General features: G+C 47.6%; 2 pseudogenes; one reads left to right on the top strand and one right to left on the bottom strand.

Moving 5' to 3' along the window:
• Window positions 1-801: 801 nt before the first annotated feature.
• Window positions 802-13,985, bottom strand: LOC119358654 (annotated as a pseudogene).
• Window positions 13,986-18,147: 4,162 nt separating this feature from the next.
• The window catches only part of LOC119358653, a 6,934-nt pseudogene continuing 3,422 nt past the window's right edge, over window positions 18,148-21,659 (top strand).

The following is a 21,659-nucleotide window of genomic DNA, read 5'->3' as shown; positions in this document are numbered from 1 at the left end:
TATTTTCTGAACTATAGCGAGCCTCCCGAGCTGTTGTATTGGTCAAAATCACTTGAAAATACATGCTGAGAAATACATAAGCTGCTCCACCTGGGCCAGCCTGGGCGTTTCGTTTGAATTTGGGGCCAGCCTACTCATACTGTCATACATGACTACTCTCTCCCACTCCTTAGATGGGCCACAACAGGCCGAGGCTTGCTTGTCAAAAATTGCTGAATCTTGCTTCGTGTTCGTCTGTTCGCCTGCGTGACTGCGTCTGTTCGTTCCTTATTCTGTGCCGGGTCGTCATCATCAACACTCACGTTAGCCCGCCGGCAAGCGCTCAACCTTCGCAAGCCACGAGCGGGAGTTTTTTCAAAGGACTTGATGATGATGCTATTATTAAACGGTTTCAAAACCATGAAATTTCAGAAAGGGCAAATTGCCTAGGTCCTATTTAATGTGTTTAATTTCAATGACAATTGTATAAATTTGTTAATGTGTTGATTCTCTTGTGCGCACAAAGATGAAAATTGGAGATTGAACTGTTGTCGTCGATTTACAAAAGTTTTTATTTTGTGGCTCGTATTCGGCGAGTGATATCGTAACTCAAGTTTTTATTCACTTCTGCACACGATGGGTATCCAAATATATGACACTTGGTGTGTTTGATAGCCCATAGTAAATTTTATCTTATGGTGTGCCCAGGCTTCAATAATTTGCTAGCTCCACCACTGCTTGCAGGTTCTTAGATATGTAACATGACGGAACCCAGCACAAAACATGCTTAATAATTTCAACAAGGATTGAAGAGGGTTCTTCCTAAATCACATCCTGAAATATGACCTTTGCGATGTGGCTATCAACTGTTTCAGGTGAGCAATGAGCCGAGTAATAGAAGCTTTTCACCACGTTGAGAAATGTCTGTCTGGTCTCTCTGTTGATGCCATGACAACCTTGATGAACACGCCAAGATAGTTCTTGCATCTCCAAATCCACTTGCCGGTGTAAGCCCTCTGTGTTCTCCATACTTGGCCCATTCTGTTTTCCCCCCATTGAGCATTTTTTGGTTATGGTTTGACGAATCACATACAACTCAAACGGAGGTACATGGATATATGAATGCAATGCATGTACACACACACCTGAGCAAGACTTATTGTGGCAAGCTTGTGGCAGATGGAAGAGGTGAGCTGCTCCAGCTGGGAATAATCCCAACGGTTCAGTTTTTGCTCGGTTGAAACAATCCTTCCTGAGACGACCTCGATGGTGCGAATGAACAACATAGCTGTATCTCCATCAACGGATCCATGGCTCTCCTTTCCAGTCCATGCCATGAGCCACCGCTTCCACTGTAGTTACCAAAGAAAATAGAGGTTTGGCCGTTTCATATCTGGTAAAAGTTCAATATCATATCAACAACTATATCTAAGTGTAATGGTTTGTTCAATTTTACAGCTTCACGAAGACCGCCAGAAACATCGTCAAATGAAACAAGGTTGATAAGCTCTTCAAGATTCTCTGTTGAATGGCATGGACCCCTGCAATGAATTGCACACACATTTTGCATCGAGCATCACTAAAAGAAGATTCCGAAGAGGGGAAACTTTTATGCTGCAAGCTGCATACACACCCAATGTGTCGGAAGTGAGTTGTAACCGCCTCAGCAAGCACGGCCACGCGAGCCCATACTAGACGCTCTGCTGCTCGGCTTGGTTCAAAGATATTTGCTGAAGCTAAGAAGTGAGCCATGAGCGCGCTCTTAGGAGTCCCACCATACCTCTGCAGATGGTTCCTGAAATACCACCTGTGCATCCTCTCAAGAATATAGCAGTCTTTAATTACTAGCTTATTGATTGCACTTGGAATAGAGAGGTAGCAAAAATGTATGTGACGTACTTTCTGAGGCCATTCCACTCAAGTCGGGAGAGTCTTTGATATTCTCTGAAATCAGCTTTTGCCATTTTAAGGTACATGTCGTTGCTCACAAGATTCATTCTGAAATGGTATGGGTCAGAACTAAGGGTGTGATAGATATTTGGCTACCAAAAATCTCTATTTTTTAATAAAGGGTGCTTTATTGACTTATAAATTGATGCATCAAGCGATACAAAACCAATGAACGGACACACATCCGTCATCTGCATCACTAGGAACCGTAAATTTTTCTAGAAGTAGCAACTAAGTATAGGTCTAGTGTCACGTGTAAGATGAATAATACATAGGATGGTTACTAACTGTGGGTCCTCATTAGCGAACCGAGAGTAACTCATACGGTTAGGTTCCTTTTGATGGAACCAACCTACTAGAGTTCAAGTTCTAAATTTAGATTGCTGGCAACATATTTCTAGATTTATTTCAGGCCTTTCAACGATGCGAGTTCAGTGGAGGAGATGTTCCTGTCAACTATGACGACTTTATCAATCTTAAAATGATATACCGACTCAGTCTTTTGAAGGTGCTCATAACAATCGGCAGAGGGCCCCGGTTTCCACGGGCCCCTATTTTTTACCGCTTAGTTTAGGTCATCCAGAAAATAGGCCCATTTATCCAGCGGAGAGCAGGCGGACGGGTGATTTCTCCATACCTGGTCCGTCCGATCGATCCACTCAGATGCTTCTCCTGACTCGATCCTGGATCCCTCTTTCTCTCTTCCCACCGGATTGAGGGCCGCCGCGCAGCCCGCCGTCGTTGAGATGGAGCTCCGGCAGTGCCGTGTCGTCCTCCGCCCTCTGCCCTCTGCTCGCCAGAAGACTACTCCCCGCTGTGAAGATTACTCCATGTCGCCGAACCACGGTGCCGCAATGCCGCCCATAGCTCTCCGCGCCTGCGCCGTCCCCTAGCTCCAACGACCCCGCCGCTAGGGCCCCTTCTCCATGGACCGGGCAGGTTAGCAATCGTGTATGCAGTATGCGTACAGTGTCATTTCTCTACAGTCGCTCTGACTCCGTACCTTGCACTGGTTTATTCCTCTGAGCTGCAAATTGCTTGTTGGTATGTCTAGCTATTTCTACTTCCATTTGATATGTATTTGTTTAATTTTTGTTCTGTTTATCTTTTGTATATGCATCAACTGGTCTAGACGTCATTTAGTATTTCAAGATATAAATCAGTCTAGAAAATATTTCTGATTTCCAAAAGCATAGAAACAACAAAGAATGTAGGATTTAACTCAATCTTTCCTTTTTGCCTACAGATTATTATAATTCTATTATTATTTTGGATTGGAAGGCCCCTTTTTAAAGTTTAGCACAGGGCCTCAAATTTTACCGGCCCGGCCCTGGCGCTCATAGAGATAGGATGTGCGTGCGTGTATTTATATGAGGTGAGTGTGTGCGCGTATATATGAGCGTCTGCGTCTATACTATATATGAGCGTCTACGTCTATAGTGTGTTAAAAAAACCCGGTGAATTCTCATTCCTCAATTAGTATATGACGAGCTGTCTAGTCCACAAGATGCATGTTCATGAGACAATTATTTTCGATGGAGCATGACTTGGCTAAAGCCATTAATATGAAGCTAATTCTAGGGTGTTTGACCAGCTCTGTGGGTTAAATAGTAACTTCCATAAGAATGCCTTCGAGTAAGTGGATGTATAAGCTACTAAGCGAGGATGCCATAAAATATTGCTAGGCCATGCGCAAGTGGACGTCTCACCCACGTCGCCCCTGCGCGCCCACGAGGAAGAATTCTAAATCAACGCCGCCAACCCTCTTCCCTCGTCTCCCTTCTGTGCATTGGCTTGCATGCATCGCAATAGTGTGTCAACAGGCGTAGTGGTGGGTGGTTCGCGCGGGCACGGCTCTGGGACGGCGGGATGGCTCCGGCCAGATCCGGTGGACGGCGGCCTCTCATGGCAAGGGTAGTGGGCGACGTGTGTCGGCACTGACGGGCCGTGGGTGGTGGCGGTGGATCCATGGCAGGCGCCCCCAAATCTTCTTCCAGCTAGCGAGGACACCTTGGGTTGGGTCGGGTTGGACCAATGTTTTAAATAGCGGGCTATGGCGTATAGCGGCAACCCTTAAAAACAGCTATAACTGAGATATAGCGGGCTATAACGAGGCTATAGCGGCACATTGTACAAGAAATCATTTAGCGGCAACATGCTCAAACAGCTATAGCGTGGCTATAGCCGGCTATTTAAAACTATGGGTTGAACAAACCTTGGTCATGTGCCTGGATTTATCTAGCCCGATGCGGTCCTTCCTCCTGCGTTGGTGGGCTTCTCTGACGTGTGCCTATGCCCTGGTTGGCGGGACGGATCTGCCGTTGCGGATGCTGCAGCGACGTCTGCAGGCGCCACTAACTTCTTTTGAGGGCATTGTGAAGGTGGTGGTCCTATGGAGCTCTGAGGGGAAGCCTCAAGTTTGGTTTGCCAGACCGGACAATGGTGGCCTGTGGCGTTGTTTATCTCCTTAGTCGCACTGTTTTGGAGCTTCGGACGCCGGGAGCTTGGAGGCGTGCTAGTGTTAGACCAGCACGTGGACTCGGATGGAAGGTGCATCTGCTTCGGGGGAAACCCTTGATCTCGGTCTTCCGAATGAAGCAATGGAGGTGTCTGGAGCCGCTCACCCTCATGGAGGCATCGTTCTTGAAGCAAGTGTTGGCTAAAGGGGTCTGGAGGGCGGGGCGATGTTTGGCGTCGTTGTGACGTCGATGTTAGTTGAGCCTGTCAAGGTCAATGCATTGATCCGCGGAAGATGGCGGAGGCAAATTCTAGAACGTGCAGGTGCGTTGCGCTCTTAGGGTTTGCTAAACCGGTTGGTGCTCTCGGCTCACTGTGGGCGGCTTTGCAAGGCCACCAAATTAGATGTTATGTGTTGGTGTGATGTCAAGGCACATCATCAAGTTTTAGATGTAGCCATAGAGGTTGCCAGGAAGGTGGCTTGGCGTTAGATCCATGTATTTGTTTCGTCTGACACTATTGAATAATATAATAATAAATATGAAAAGAAAAACCTTGGATGTAGTTTGGGAGTCTCTCTTTTAGCATTTGGAGCAAAATACTTAGGATTATGAAAGCCAAACTAATACTCCCACCTTTGCAAGGGCCTTATAAATTTGAAGGCTACTTTTGTTTGATTTGTATCTTTTAGTGTGGTGCATGACGGATCAATTAGAATCCGATAAAACGTGTAGATCGAACATAGCTCTCTTAGGGCCTGTTCGGCAACGCTCCAGCTCTCAGCTTCGTTAACTCCACGCATGAAGCTGAGCCGAACGCTCTAACTCCAGGAAGCTGTAATCAAGAAGCTGGCGACCCGTTTTAGTGCAAAAAGGAAGGAGTTGAGGAAGCTGCCCTTTTCCAGATTCGTAGAAACCAAGAAGTTGGAGTTGAGGCTAATTATGACGGATTGCCACCGCCAAGTGAGTTTCACGTACCGGTTCGATTTTCTTTCCCAAACTCTCTCTCTCTCTCTCTCTCTCTCTCTCTCTCTCTCTCTCTCTCTCTCTCACACGTTGCCCATTTGCTTTGGGCCCCAACTAGGCCGCATCCCCGTGCCTAATCCTGCCAAATGGGCTGGCAGCCTTGTGCCTAACGACAGAAGCCAAAGTTGCGTTCCGAACTGTTGAAATATATTGTCCACCTCCCTTCATCAGTTCGGACTTTTGGATGAGTTGGCTGGAGCATGAATTCAATACGAACGCTTTCCAAATCGCCAACTGAAGTGAGAAGCGGTACAAGAAGCTGAATCTAGGAAGTTTTGGGGAAGCTGTGCAGTTTCAGAACAGGCCCTTAAGCTGCTTGTAGTGATGATACATTATTATCATGCATATGTTACTAGTATATGATACTATCTCCGTGGTGCATAGTATCATATGTTAGTATTTTGACGACCTCATTTATTGTCATGCATATAAATAGTAGCATATCATTTATTATGATATGATACTCGACCCTCTTTTTTTTCATTTAGCTCTATGCCACCTCAGCAAAATTGCCTAGTAGACATACATGAACGGGTCCATGTAGTATTTCACATATTTTTGGATCATGTGTGGGGGTGTGTGTGAGAGGCGGGGCGGGGTGGGGGGGGGGGTTAAATCTCTAAGGTATTTTTATTTTGGTCGGGACAACAACACTGTTTTTGTCTATCCGACTATGTAAAAATGATGTCGTTTTTGACTGAGGTTATGGAGATGCTACTATCGTGTACCAATTGGCTGCGGTTATGCACATCATTACATAACATGCATCACAGTGACCCGATTGAGGTTAGCGTAAAGAAGCTACTACCGCGGAGTTTATATCCTGGTTTGGATGGCGTGCAAGTGATAGGCCGTTGAGTGTTTAGAGTGGTTTTGTTCAGCATGTTAATCTTAGTTGGTCCATATGTTTTTATCATTCCTTCTTTTGGCCAGATCAAAGTCCGATCTCTTTGTAATAAACAATGTAATAAGGTTGGTCTTATGATGCAGAGTATGGTGGTGATAAAAGTTTCATTATTAATTATTTTTACCTGTAGAGGACCTTAGCAATCCAGACATCTGTGTTGCCTCCGTACTGATCCAGATTCATCCTTGTTTCAATTCGTGGCAAACTTGCTTTCCAAGGGAAGTTCAGTGTGTACTCGACCTGATTTTACAGGAGGAATGGCTCATTACTCTGTTGTGAACTAAGGACATTAAAATAGTATCCCGACTGACGCATATACATATATATATATATATATATATATATATATATATATATATATATATATATATATATATATATATATATATATATATATATATATATATAATTAACTGGAATTTGTTGGAACATACTACCTCGCCCGGCAGGTCCTTGGTAATGATCCACTTGTCGTGCAGTTTGTTGGAGGCTTGTCTCTCTTGGAGGAATGCATGGCAATGGCGCCCGGCCCGTGCTAGGACATCATCGTCACCAGGGAACATGAACTGTGAAGCACGGTAAGTGTTGTACATCGGGGTGACAGATGCGTGGTTGGTCTCCATGGAGAAACAGAAGAAGTTGCCATCCTTGGTCTCAAAGTGCTTAAACACGGCTGCATTGTAGATCGATGCGCGTTAGTCTGTCAAACTCGATCCAGCATAACATATATAGTAGCCATGCATGCCAAAGCGCTACTACTTATTAGTTACATGGAGTGACGTCGTAGCCATGCTGACGGAGGAGACGGAAACCCATGGACGTGTCATCAATATCCATGACCGGGCAGTACGCATTATGAGCCAGTCCCTTCTGAGTCCAGCGCCTGTTCAAAGTGTATAATTCCTCTTAATCTGGTCTACTAGTCTTAAAGAAAAATCACTACTCTGGTAGTACTCCATTTAAAAATATCATTAACATTTAGACTTTTAGGACATATTGTATTTCCAATTAAATTAAAGTAGTTTATGTTACCTGTAAATAAACTCTAAGCACCGCTGAATTTCACTTGTGAAGTGCCTTGATATCCCAAGACACATGAGCCGGTCGACACCCATAACTGCTCAAAAGTATCCATAGAGTGGCTACATGGCACTGAGAAAACAAATAATTTACGTGAATGGCGATGTTTGTATTGACGAACATACAAAGGGGCTGTCCTACCTAAGAGTGCATTCATGTTGGTTGTACAAGAACTATAAGTGGTAGCGATTTTACCTCCCCCCCTTGAACTTTTTGACAAGCCTATCTAGAAACGCTAGGCATTCCTTGTCCCCGGTGTAACTAAGGGCAGCAGCTGTGGCAGCAGGCGAGGAATGGAAGGAGCCATCTGGACAGCGCAACCTGAGTAGCTTTTCCCAGTCCAATGGTAAGTCTTCCATTCCCTCCATGCTGAAAAGTAGGGTCGTTGGTATGGCGTGTAGCACATCCAGAGGTATCCTACAATTTGAGAGTCGGATTAATTATTGCTTAACTAATCATACATAGACTATTCAGTTCAATGTACAAATCCAGATTTATCACATGCATGCAGCTAGGCATACATACTTAGAGAGCTTGAGATTCCTCTTGGCATATATCTCTTCCAAAACAGGGTGATTGTAAGGGATGTCCAAGTCCAGGTCCTTTGCCTTCTCTAGGAGTGTTGGGAAGTTAATCTCGAAGCCGCATGGCATCCAGTCTTGTTCCTCTTCTAGCAACCTGCTCATATTTTCTTTGATAAATAACACACCTACACCAGAAAAGATCCACTCTACATTAGATACATGATCCTTCCTTGGAAGTAAAAAAAGGTATATCGTCGAATAAAATAAAAAATGAAGCAATCAATCAATTTACCTCTGCCACACAAGTTGTCGTTGTCAATGTCCCAAGACTTCACAGCCACCACACATGCAAGGGTGCTGATCATCCGATCTTGGACCATAAAGAAAGCAGGATCACCCCACGAACCATCTGGTAGATGTGTAAGACTCTTTTTGAAGGCAAGCAATAAGAAGAATATTATCTCCTATTGCCCGGCTCCCTGAGGAGCCGGAACCCTAGCCGCCAACAGCCCTAGCCGCCGCCCTTCTCCTAGCCGCGACGGCGCCCTGCCGCCGGCGCGCCCGATCCTCGCCACGTCTCCCTCCATCCTTCCCTTACCACCTACGCCCTAGACCTGGTAGAGTACTTGATCCTACCAATTTGGTATCCATGCGGATATGGTCCGGTAGACCGCCCACAAATAACTCGGCGCGCTGAGTGGTGGAGACGCCCGGCGCGTGGCACGCCAGGGCCTGGAAGCGGTCGGCGTAGTCCTGCACCGTGGATGTGAAAGGTAAGCGGCCGAGGGCCGCCAGTCGGCTCCCGCGGATAGGAGGCCCGAACCGGAGGAGACAGAGCTCCCGGAAGCGCTCCCATGGTGGCATGCCGCCCTCGTCCTGCTCGAGGGCGTAGTACCAGGTCTGCGCTGCGCCTCGAAGATGATAGGACGCGAGCCAGGTGCGATCCGAAGCGAGCGTCCGCTGCCCTCGAAAGAACTGCTCGCACTGGTTGAGCCAGTTGAGGGGGTCCTCCGTGCCCTCGTAGGTGGCGAAGACCAGTTTGGCGAAGCGAGGGGGTGTCGGCCCGCCGTGCCCGGGGGCGGCCGTAGTTGCCGCCGGCGCGTATGCTGGGTCGGGAAGCGCCGGGGCGTAGTTCGCCGAGCTGGAGGGGTGATCAAACCGCAGGGAGGGCGTCAGGTGTTCCGGCGCCGTGGAGTAGACCGGCCCCGAAGACGAGCCAGTCGCCCAAGCGGGGATCGGCGATGGTGACGGTGGAAACTGCACCTGGTGCAGGGGCCGACCCGTAGCCCTAGGCGCGGGTGGTGGTACTGTCGATGGCGGCGGCGCCTGGTGGAGCTGCACCGGCGCCTGCGGCGTGGGGGCCGGCGGTGACGCCGGAAGAAGCTGCTGGGTCTGGCCCTGCTCCGAGGCGCCGGTGCCCAGGTTAGGGCTGGGCGGGGCCGGTGGAGGACCCTGCTCCGAGGCTGCTGGAAGGTAGGGCGCGACGGAGGACGGCGCGGGCGGCGCGGTCCAGGTGGGCCACTACGGCCCCGTGGTGGCGAGAAGTGGCGGGGCTGCCGGCGCTATCTGCGGCGGCCACTGCGCCCAAGGCGGCGGTGCGGCCGCTGGGGCGGGGAGCGCCGGGTAGCCTCCGGTGATGGCCCCCGGTGCCGAGTACCACGGAAGCGCCTGCTGACCCGCGGCCATGGCTGGATGGAGTCCAGTGATGGCCCCCGGTGCCGAGTACCACGGAAGCGCCTGCTGACCCGCGGCCATGGCTGGCTGGAGTGGTGGGGGCGGCCCGTACGGACCTGCCAGGTAGAGGCGGATCCCTTGAACCGCGGTGACGAGGTCGTTGAGGACGCCCGCCATGGCCTCCGGCGTGAACTGTTGCGGCTGCGGGGAGGTGATGGCGGCGGCGAGTGTTGGACGGGGGCTTGTGGCTGCCCTTGGCCCGGCGTGGTGCCGGGTGCCGTTAGGACCGGCGCTGAGAGCGACGCAGTGGTGCCCGCCGAGAGCGAGGCCGTGACGCCCGGCGCAGAGGCGGTGGTGGTGGAGGAGTTGGCGGGCAGCGGTGGTGGTGGCGGTGGAATTGGCGGAGACATGGTCGAAACCCGGTTACCTGATACCGTAGGATCAAGTACTCTACCAGGTCTAGGGCGTAGGTGGTAAGGGAAGGATGGAGGGAGACGTGGCGAGGATCGGGCGCGCCGGCGGCAGGGCGCCGTCGCGGCTAGGAGAAGGGCGGCGGCTAGGGCTGTTGGCGGCTAGGGTTCCGGCTCCTCAGGGAGCCGGGCAATAGGAGATAATATTCTTCTTATTGCTTGCCTTCAAAAAGAGTCTTACAACCTATATTTATATCCTAGATAACTTGTAGAAGAATCAACCTAAGATAACTTGCCTAAGATAACTTGCCTAATCTGAAAATAAAAACTAAGATAACTTGCGGGCCTAAGCCGGCCGGCCATAACAAGATGATTTTGAACAATCCAGTCCATGCACAAGGGAAATTGCGGTCCATCGCCTCCGTCAAGGTTCTTCACAAGAGCAACCGACGCGGTATCATAGGCTGAAACATTTATTGACGTCTCATCATCACCCAATGACCCTAGTGTGGTTCTAATGGCATCGATCATCTGTTCCATCTCGCTCGGTTCATCCTTTAGGAAGATTTTGATTTATTTGTCAGGGTTTAATATGTATGTTTGCCAGCTCATGTGCAATATTTATTGTTCTGCTCAATACGAGTTCATTCATATGCATATATGCTCACCTTGTGTCTTCTCCATTCACGCAATTCTGCCTCCAGGTATGATGGGGATTTGCTACTTAGCATGAGTACTAAATGCCAGGCATGAGAAGTGGAAAAGAACATGTAAGTCATATGAAATTTATACCCTCTTAACATTTTGAACTCATTTATGAGAACTTGGCAGATAACTTTTAGATTCCAGTTTCTACTCAGACCTTCAATCAATATAATGAACTAAGAGATTTAATACTCCAAAAATGCAATACCCAAGGCATGGATTAATGGATTTTCCCTGTGTCTAGAGCAGGACATTCCTCAAAATGTATAGATGGACGAAAGGACAACAAATGACTCATATCATGTTTAAATGGCTCTAGAACAGTGCCAACAGACTTAAACAAAAATTATTTTTCTGGCTACATCTTCATGACAAGGTTCATACAAAAAAAACTACCAAAAAGGCAAACGTACTATTATTATGATTGTATTTTTAGCACTAAAATCTTCGAGGAAACTTCAATACATCTGTACTGGGACTGGATCTTTGCTCAATCATGTTGGTATGAGATTGTAGAGAATAAAAAGAGGGATATATCAACCTATGATAAAATCATTTTTACCTCTTTAGAATTTCCACGGACATAATCAATTTAGGCTGCTGGAATATTTAGAATCTAAGGAACAGAAAAATCTTTTTAAAATGAAGTGCCCAGTGTTAACACCTGAAAATTTCTCCTAAAGCAAAATCTAATACTTTCGGGGCATCTAGTGAAGCACAAGTACACTGCACTTCCTCAGAATTGGATTGCAATACATCTATGATGTTGTTGACACAACGCCTTTTTATCAGTTAGTTATTATGTTGCCCAAAACAGTCATTGGATAGGCTTTATTTATTTATTTTTCCTTTCTATCTGTACATATGTAATTTACTTTATATTAATAGAAAAATACATAGGGTTTAGAAGAAAGTTGAACTCATGCACATTATCAATATTATATGCTGTATGAAAAATATTCCAGCCAACTAATTAAAACCTCTAGATCAACATCAATGGAAACGTTAGGTGGACAGGAGAAAACATTCATAGAAGAATCTATGTATGATGTCATAGCATGTAAACAATGTGGGCTTCTCTGGATTGAGTTCCCTACTTGCCAATTACCATTGGTGTATCTGTTTCTTTTGCATTAAGTTTAATCACGTCCATAAAATTTGAACCCACAACATGATTAATGGATCGGGTTTCTACTTGCCAATTACCTTTTGTTTTAAAATCACTGTTCAAAAAATCTTCCGATTCAACAATTTATCATCCGATTTGTCACTACTCGGGGGGTGCCCGATAAGATTATGCCTTATCATCATCATTTATCGTTGAGCCGATTTATCACTCTGACATGTGATTTATCGGAAATCTACCGATAAATCATCCCTATTCCTAGCACTGTGTGTGTGCAAGGACTATGTTTATTTGTGTTTTTGGGACATTGTTTATGTAATATGTGTTGTTGTCCTATTTTGTTTGTCATTGTACAAGGATTCAAAGGAAAGTAATCAAGGTAAGAATTATGTCCAATATTGTTTTTGTGTACAATACAGTATATTTTAGTGCTGGGAACCTGGGATTTCCAAAAATGGTCGATTATTAGTCGACCGATAATATTGATTAGTTGGCCGATTTCCAGTTAATCTCTAATCACAGCCAACCGAAATGCTAATGATTAGCGATATCCTCAACAATGGTTTTAATAATATACTAATATTATTTGTGAAGTGAAACTAATACCATTTTGTGATTACTATGTTCTCTGGGCAGACTGAATCCCTAACTTTACCATTCTTTCCAGAATAGGAAGTTCATGAAAGAATGTTCTTATTTTTTGTTGAAAATACCAACCTTAACCACACAACCAGGGCTGGGACTACCCCCATCCCGAGAGGAGCGTACGGTTTTGTAGCTCCTATTCCAACATGAACACAAACAAAATCGTCGAATTTCGTTATTGGATTCCCCAAAGGGGTAATTGAAGAATTAGAAAGAGCTAGAATTATATATTAAAAGTCTCGATGTGCTACCAGAGAAGAGGGAAATAGGGTAGAAAATCTCGCAAAAATCAGGAAGATCCTATTGGTGTTTTTATACATTGGAAAACGACAACCATTTTGTGTTTCTATAGCCATTTGCCATGAAACCTAGTGAAAAATGACTATAATCGTTTAGTGGTTCAGAACAACAATTTAATGATTACCACTGCAAGTCAGTCCAATTCCTGTTTTAATACCATACTTAGTCAAGTGCTTTTGTTGAGTTTTTGAGTTCTCATGTTCTTTATTAGACCTACAATACCTCATACATGTGCAACATGATTCTTATGAGGTTTAGTCAAGTCAGGAGTAATCAACAAATTTTGTTCTCCATGATCATTTATGTTTGATTGTAGCCTATGGTTATAGTGTTTTTCTTTGTTTATTCATCGAATCAGAAGGAATGAGGCTTGCAAAGTAGCTTTTTGTAGGTGCATAATTCCAAAGTTATAAATAGCGGGTTATGACAAATAGCGACAGAAGCGTTAGTGCACTAAATTGGAGCTATAGTGCGGCTAGATTTCACTGTAGCACGCTAAATGGTGCTAAACGGCTTAGCATGACGCTCCTCCAAACGCTAGAGTGCCGAGATACCGCGCTATTTAGAACTTTGAACTTCAAACATTCTAAGGTTAGGATTACCTATATCATGGTAAAGAAACAACAAAACATCATTGTTCAAGCAAAATTTTGCAGTTACTTATTCGTTGGTGCAGAACGTGTTTTGCATTAACAAATTTGGATATTAAACTTATTAAAGGGAATAAAAAATTGATGTGCTTTGTTACTCACATGCGAATAAGCTAATTGTTTTTACTAATGACAGAATTTATGTTTGGCCTCAGAATTATATATGTCACGTACAATATGTTTCCATTCTTACAATTAAATAAAGACATTATATTGTTGTTTGAGTTTTAAACAACATCATGTTAAAAGATAAAACAGACACATATATGCTTCCTAGTTTCTATATTATGGAAAGTCTATCTAGACATCAAGCTCACTGAATGACAATAACTAATTTATATAAAATATATATCCACCACAGAGGAGCCCGCCCATTTGCGCAAGCCGCTGTACTAGTTCAAACATTTTTTAATGAGAACGTGAGCCAGAACCATGCATGCATTCAGGTGTGGATATTGATAGATCATGATTACCACATCGTTGACGCTGAGAGTGTAAGTGCAGCGAGAGTCGTCGCCATGGCATGCCGGACTGCAGCGGTGAAAGTCAGCATCCTCCACCTTCTCTCTCTCTCTCTCTCTCTCTCTCTCTCTCTCTCTCTCTCTCTCTCTCGCTCTCTCTTTCTTTGTGTTAAGTGTTAACCAATTGGTTTTTGGCTCAGTGATGAGCTGCTGCTTGCTGCTATGATCAAGTATTTATGAAAGAAGGGTCTAGGTGACGGGTTCTTTTGGCAGTATCTACGGCATATTAAGGCTGAGGGAAAAGGGCATCAAAAGTTCAAGCACCGACAAAAGGTAGATAATTATGGATCGTCGTTGTTAATCTACAAGTATTAGAAGTGGCAATGAGTCTGACGACAGATGTTGACAAGTACTTCCTCCGTTCGGAATTACTTGTCTCGGAAATGGGTGTATCTAGAACTAAAATACGTCTAGATACATCCATTTCTGCGACAAGTAATTTCAAATGAAGGGAGTACTAGAAGCAGTAGGCAATAGCGAGAGTGACTGGTATGAGAGTTGCCATCACCATAATGGGCAACTTATCCTATTTGTTGTTCAACTGAAGCGGGTGGTCAGTCACATGTGTCTTTGGCACGCATGACATGGGTCGCTAAGATGGCAAACCATACATTAATTCCACCTGCCGGACAAAACGAACCCTAGGTATCTGTTTGTTGTCCAATTGATAGAGGTGGGTGGTTACTTGCATGCGTGTCTGATTAGCTGGACATGCGTGTCTGACAGAGGCCCAAACATATTAATTCCAACTACTGCCGGGCAAATTGAAACGTAGGCATAACAACTTGATTCTCCCTTTAAGAAAAAGTTCTAACAACTTGTTTTAATTGTTGCTCAATTGAAGTGGGTGGTTAGTCGCATGTCTCTCTGACCAGCTAGAAAAAGGCCGAGAAAAAACATCTGGTGCACCGGAGCTTGTGGTGCTAAAAAAAAGGCCGAGAAAATATCTGGTGCACCGGAGCTTGTGGTGCTACCAGTGCACCGAACTCATATTGTGCATTTAAAATATTTAAAAAATTCTGAAAAAAATTTAGCACACTCACACAACATCAATGTAGGTTGTCACAAAATTTCATGTCAAAATACGAAACATAGCTTGAAAAATAAAAATGACAAATTCAACACTAAATAGTACATAACATAACTTGGACTTCAGATTTGGCCCAGTATTACACTGATGTCAAATTTATCATTTTTGTATCTTAAAAAATATTTCAACTTTTTATACGAAATTTGTGACATCATCCATTGATGTTGCGTTAACATGCTAGAATTTTTTCAGATTTCTAAAAATATACTATGGCATCGGTTTGCACTGGTAGCACCACAAGTGCGGGTGCACTGGATACTACTCCAACATAGTATATTAATTTCAGCTGCTGGCCAAGTTAATTAGCAACTTCTATAGTTGTTCGACTAAAGTGGGTGGTTAGTCGCATATGTCTTTTTTAGGGGTATAAAAGAGAGCGTTTGCATATGATAAGCAGTATTAGACTTTTTCAATTACCCGACTAATGTTCGGTCATCTAGCACATTGTTAATAGAGAAAACGTCTCCATAGATCTATCATTAGACGCCAGTTCATGTGCGGTCAGATGTCTCTCTCTCTCTCTCTCTCTCTCTCTCTCTCTCTCTGTGTGTGTGTGTGTGTGTGTGTGTGTGTGTTTGTAATTTAATTTACATTTGTCATTGTAAATGTTAAAGCAAAGTGTAAAAAAGCACCAAAAAATCGAAATGAAATGAGCTCAAATGGTCACTTCAAAGTGTTATGTGGATATTTGCATGATGTTACCGGAGATAGTCCACTTGGTGAACATATGTTACTTCTCTCATGTGTATTCTTCTCAAAAAAATTATCGAGATATTATACCAATAGTAGAACTCCTTACCAATTTTTTTTAGTAATTTTGGGCAATATTTAAATATCATTTCATTTATTTGCCATAAATAGCTGAAGATAATACTTAAAATGTTATTACGTAAAAATGATGATTTTAATTCACATTTACGATTATAAATGTTACAACAAGGTGTACAAAAATTTTACATGAAAAAGAGCTCATGCGTGGTACAAAGTTGAAGATTTGGGATGAATGTTACGGAACTTAATTGGAGATGGTACATTTTGTGAACAACATATTACTTTTATTTTGTGTATTTTAACAACTTTCTATCACAGGTTTGACTTCATTTATTTGTATTTTCAATTTTACTAAAGACATGGGAAAACTCCCACATAATCTACCGTAGTAAAAATGTATGTGACTTACTTTCTGAGGCCACATAGTCGGGAGAGTCTTTGATTTTCTCTGAAATCAGCCTTAGCCATTTTAAGGTACAGGTCGTTGCTCACAAGATTCATTCTGAAATGTTAAGTGTCAGAACCAAAGGTGTCACAAATATTTGGCTACCATAAATTCTATAGAAGCTGCATTTAGAATTGGTCTAGTGTCAGATGTTAGCTCATAGGATGGTTATTAGGGCATTTCCAGCCGTTGAGCCCCAGGAGGCATTTTTTTCGCCTCCTGGGGGGCTGCCGGCGAATTTTTTTGCCTGGGGGCGCAAATCTTTCCACTCGTTGCGCCCCCAGGAGCAGTGTTGAGGCTCAAGTAGGCAGCAGCATTTCGTCGAGCAGGTCACAGGCGATGCCGTGGGCACGCTCCGGTGCATACAGGCCCTGCTCGCGGCGCAGTCCCTCCATTTGGAGAGGTCAGGGGAGGAAGCGAGTCCGGCGAGGTCGTGCTCCATGTACTCGAGGACGGGGTAGATGCTGGCGGAGGTGATGAGGCCGTGGATGTCGATCACGTCCGCGCTGCCCCACGACATGCTGCTGGAGGTCTTCAGGCGGTTGCCGGTGCGCGGCGGTGTGCCGGCGCTGGCGCCGCGTCGTGTCCCGCGCGCCCGGCTTCCCCGCCCCGCCACTTCGGCTTCTTCCACAACCACGGCCCGTCCGCGCTGCCGCCGTTCGTCCTCACCGCGGGTGTCGCACTCGCGCCCCATCAACGGCGTCGGGTGCGCGTCCACTGGCGGCCGCTGATACCGCCGGCGGCGAGGGGAGGGGTTTCCGTGGTGGATATGGTGGCTGCGGCGCTGCGGAGGTCGCTGCTGCTGTGTAGCAGCGTGCGCGCCGAGGATGGCGCCGGCACCGCTGCTGCGGGGATGCAGATAGGGCAGCCCACGGAGGTGCGCCACGTCTCGCACGCCACCTTCGACCGCTTCGTCGGCTTCCTCGCCATCGTGTTCCTCCCCGCCGACCGCATCTCGCTGCAACAACTCATCCTCGTCGACTGCCGCGGCCACCGCCTCCTCCTGCGCGAGCTCTACGGGAGGAGCAAGAACCAACCAGGGGGGGGAGCAAGAAACAGGGCGAGCACGGCGGCGAGGCTGAGGCTGCCGGGCAGCTGGGCTGCTGGGCGTGGGCGGCCAGGCGAGCACGGTGGCACGGCAGCGTCCATCCTGGTGCTGGGTCAACGTCGGGCAGATGAGCGTACAGGCGAGCGCTGCGGCTAATAAAAATGAGGAAAAGGGAGGAGAGAGCAGAGAGACGCTAGCAGGTGGGCCAGCGCCTGCAAACGGCGAGATTAAGCCCCCCAGGTGCCCCCCGGCTTCCTGAGTTTCCGTCGGGAGCGCCGGCTCTGTTTTTGGTCGAATCCGGCGAAAATTAAGAGGCTGGGGGTGTGACTGGGAGGAATTTTTCTCGCCGGCAGTGAAAAAGTGCCCTGAGGAGGCTTCTTGGGGGGACTAGTGGAGATGCCCTTACCTGTAGAGCCTCATTCCTCATTTAGTACATGACGAGCTGTGTATTCTACAAGATGGCTAAAGTGACCAACATGATAAATTTGATCGATCTAGTTATATCAAGTTTGAAAAACTTAGAGATTCATGTAGCAAGATCGGCTTGCTCTAATTTGATCAGTTAACTCACACGTTGAGACAGATTATGCCATCAGCATTTGGCAAAGCTCATGGTGGCGTAGTGACGAGACTAATTGGGCCGGCAAAGCTCATGGTTCCTGAAGTTCTCACGGTGGTTGATCGAATAGCTGGAACATCACTGTCAGGGGAATAAAAATTTGCAGCACTTCTATTCAGCATGTTCACACTTCCGTACTTGTCCTTTCAGCAGGTTGGCTCATAACCACCTTACTGAGCATCACTGATAGCCAGTTACATGAGCTGATCGCCCCATTTCCCATGGCATATCCTACACAAGGTCGTTCCTCTTCCATCCTCCTAGCATCTGGACAGTAGGCACCTCAACAGGCCGTCCTCCTCTGGGCTGCGCCACAGTTCGTGTCAAAGTGTGGGCTGCACGTGCTGGATCATGGGAGAAGAAAGCCTCCTCGCCGCAGCTTCGCCTGCTCAGCCTCCAGGCTTCCTTCCACCGAACCACGTACGTTGCTCCATTTCTTCTCTCTGATTTCTGCTCCATCTGGTAAGGAAGGAGTAAGAGTCCGTAGCTTTGCTAGGGTGGATTTTTTCTATTTTTCTTAAGCTATTTTCCTTGCAGATTCGCATGGATGCACATATAATTGTTCTCTGTTTACCAATGCCTGAAACTTATACTTGTGCTTGGGATTGCTAATTTATCTATTTGTACTTCTAGAGTTAGGCCGTCTAATTGATTTGTTTCATACTACTCTCCTTTCGCCGAACAGCCTATGTCGAGGAGATGTTGGCACGAGAAAATATAGGGATGCACAACATGGTATGAACATCACTCCTAACCCTTGTTTCAACTAAGATGTTTCAAGACCATGTCATGACAAGATTCACGTCACTGATCAAATGCTGGATGTAAATTAGGAACGGAAGGCTAGAATACGGAAACATCTGGAAAAACCTGAATTCTCGCCATCTGCCTATGACACAGCATGGGTGGCTATGGTGCCATTGCCAGACACCGATCGGCAGGCTCCATACTTCCCTCAGTGTGTTGAATGGATATTGCAAAATCAACACTGTAGTGGTTCTTGGGGTATCAACCAATTCGGCTTATTAGCAAACAAGGATATTCTGTTATCAACATTGGCTTGCATCGTTGCACTTAAGAAATGGAACATTGGCTCCGACCACATAAGTAGAGGTATGTATAGATAGATATAGATTGTTTTACCATGCATTGTTTTAGTTTTTTCGGAAAGGAGAGGTTGAAACCTATGGCCTTTCTTGAAAGATCCTGACACGCATAAAATGATACTTGCAGAACTAGAATTTATTGGAAGGAATATCTCCACTGTAATGGATAAGCAGATTGTTTCTCCTATAGGCTTCAATCTCATTTTCCCTGGTATGCTTAACCATGCTATCAGGATGGGTTTGGAATTTCCAGTCAAAGAAACTGATATCAGTGGGATACTTCACCTTTGTGAGATGGAACTGCGAAGGTGTGTAATGAAAACATGCTGCCATATTAGTGTAGCACGGCTCATCGGCCTAGTACGTTTGCGCCTTCACGGGAAACCTAAAACCGCTTGCCTTCACCAGCAAGCAGTCCTGTTTTCTTTCTATTTCTTATAAAAATAACGTAGAAAAATTGTTCTACGGTTCAGGGCTTAAAAAAGTGTTTCGTTGAAAACTTATTTTTACCGAAAAAGGGTTTCCCCCGCTTTGTATTCCAAAGCACCAACACCGATGACAGCGCAAACGCTGGGGCGAGCAGCACAACAAGCCAAAGAAAAAGAAAAAGAAACAATGCCAGCACCGGCAGCTCGACAGACGCGAAAGACCTACAACCGTTGCGCCCTCCGAAATCTACCCACCACGATCCTAGGCTTCGATCCTCCGTGTACCAAGCAGCACCTCCAGGAAGGAAACGACGCCGATGACGCTGCTGCCCGGACGTATCCTAGGGTTTCCCCCGGCACACGGAGGGAAGAGGGGAATGAAGACCACCGACACCCTCCAGGGAGGAATGGTGGCACCCGCAGGCGTCACCGCACCGGAGCCGGAAGATCCGGCAAGGATTTCTCCCAACTCCAAACCCCACTGCCCAACCGGATCGAAGCCAACCAACCAACTCACCGCCCACCGCCCACCAGCATGCGCCACCGCGGTTGCAACGCCACCCATGCCGCCTCACTGAGATCGCCACCACGAGGCCAAGAGAACGAGGAGGAGGCGTTGGACGATGGGAGCAACAGCGCCGTAGCCGCGCGGGAGGGAACCACCTCCTCCGCCGTCGTGCAGGAGGCTTGAGCCTCCGGCACCGTCGTGGTCGCCATCCGGACGCAGCAGCAGGGCATACCAGGCCACCCCTGGCCCGGCCAGGCCCGAATCGGGCCCGCTAAGCCCCGCCGGCCACGCTGCAGCAGGGCAGCGCCAGCACCGCCAGCACCCCAACGCCCATCGCCGCTCCCCCGCCTCCTGGGAGCCACGCCGTCGACCCGCCCCGCCGTCGGCCCGCCCAGACCCAGATGGGCCGAGCGGGCGCCGCCTGGCCGCGCCACCGTGCCACCCCGCCGCCAACAGCGACGCCGCCGTCCAGCCGATCTCCCGCGCCGCGCCAGGAAGCCCCGCCGCCACGCCGGACCGCCGCCGCCTAGGGAACACCCCCCGGCGTCCTCCGCCCCGCGCCGGAGAGCAAACGATCCTCGTGCTGACCCCCCTCATTTTGTCGAAGACGCACAGGGCTCTTCCCACGGCGGTGCCCAGGGTCACCATTGTGGTGACGCTGTTCGGCGCGCACACCATGGGAAGAACGCACGGTGGTCGCCGGTGTAGGCGTCCCGGAGGTCGCCGCACCGCCCGGAGTCGGCACAGCAACGCCCCTGGAGGGCCCCGCGCCACCTGCGGGGGGGCCCAGCTCCGTCCTTGGATCCGGCGATGTGTAGCCGGTCATCTGGCACGCGACCGACGCCACTCGCCAGGCTTCGACTGCCTGGGTGATGCTGGTGCTCACGGGCCACGGCCCGGGTCCTGTCTGCAACCGGTCCGCTACTCGTCCGCACCGGCACGGGTCGCTCGGCTCCCAATGAATCGACCGCGGTGGCCGTCTTCTTCTTAGGGGCAATGGTGACGAAGAACTGCTAGGCTAACTACTAGACCAGATTCTGACAATTGCGCCCCCTACCTGGCGCGCAAAAAGATGTCGGTGTGAAACGACACCTATGGGATCACAAGAATCCCTACTACGGTTGCCGGGGCACGGGGTTGCAAGGAGAGCAGGGCTAGTAGACAGCACGAGGATCGTTTACCCAGGTTCGGGCCACAAGGATGCGTAAAACCCTCGCCCTGCTTGGGTGGGTGTATTTCTGAGAGTTCTTGAGCTCTCGGACTAGTTGTAGTCAGCATGTGGTTTCAAAGAGCCGAAAATCCCCCTCCTTGTCGCCTCGGGCCTCCTTTTATAGGAAAAAGAGGTTGCCACAGTGGCACACAGGAGGTGGAAAGGTCTAAAGTGGCACGAAGTTATCCCTCGTATTACAGGACAAGGTGCATTTAATGCACCGCTTAGGTGTCCTCTTGCTTTATCAGGGACGGGGGAGAGGTCCGTCCCATCCGTCGCCGCTTCTCCTCGCTTCGACACGCGCCTCGGCCAGGGATGCGTGCGGTGCCATGTAGGCAGGCACGCAGCTGAGTTGGCGTGGTGGTGGAGCCTTCACGAAGATCTGCATGCCGCCACGCAGGCACTTGATGAGTTGGCCTGGGAGCAGCATGTTGCCACGCGGGTGCCCGCCCAGCTGGTTGGGCTGGCAGCTGCATGTGAA

The sequence above is a fragment of the Triticum dicoccoides genome, chromosome 2A (genome assembly GCF_002162155.2).
Source record: "Triticum dicoccoides isolate Atlit2015 ecotype Zavitan chromosome 2A, WEW_v2.0, whole genome shotgun sequence".
Classification (NCBI taxonomy): Eukaryota; Viridiplantae; Streptophyta; class Magnoliopsida; order Poales; family Poaceae; genus Triticum; species Triticum dicoccoides.
Note: the sequence above shows the minus strand (reverse complement) of the source record. Positions and strands in the feature narration are given on the sequence as shown.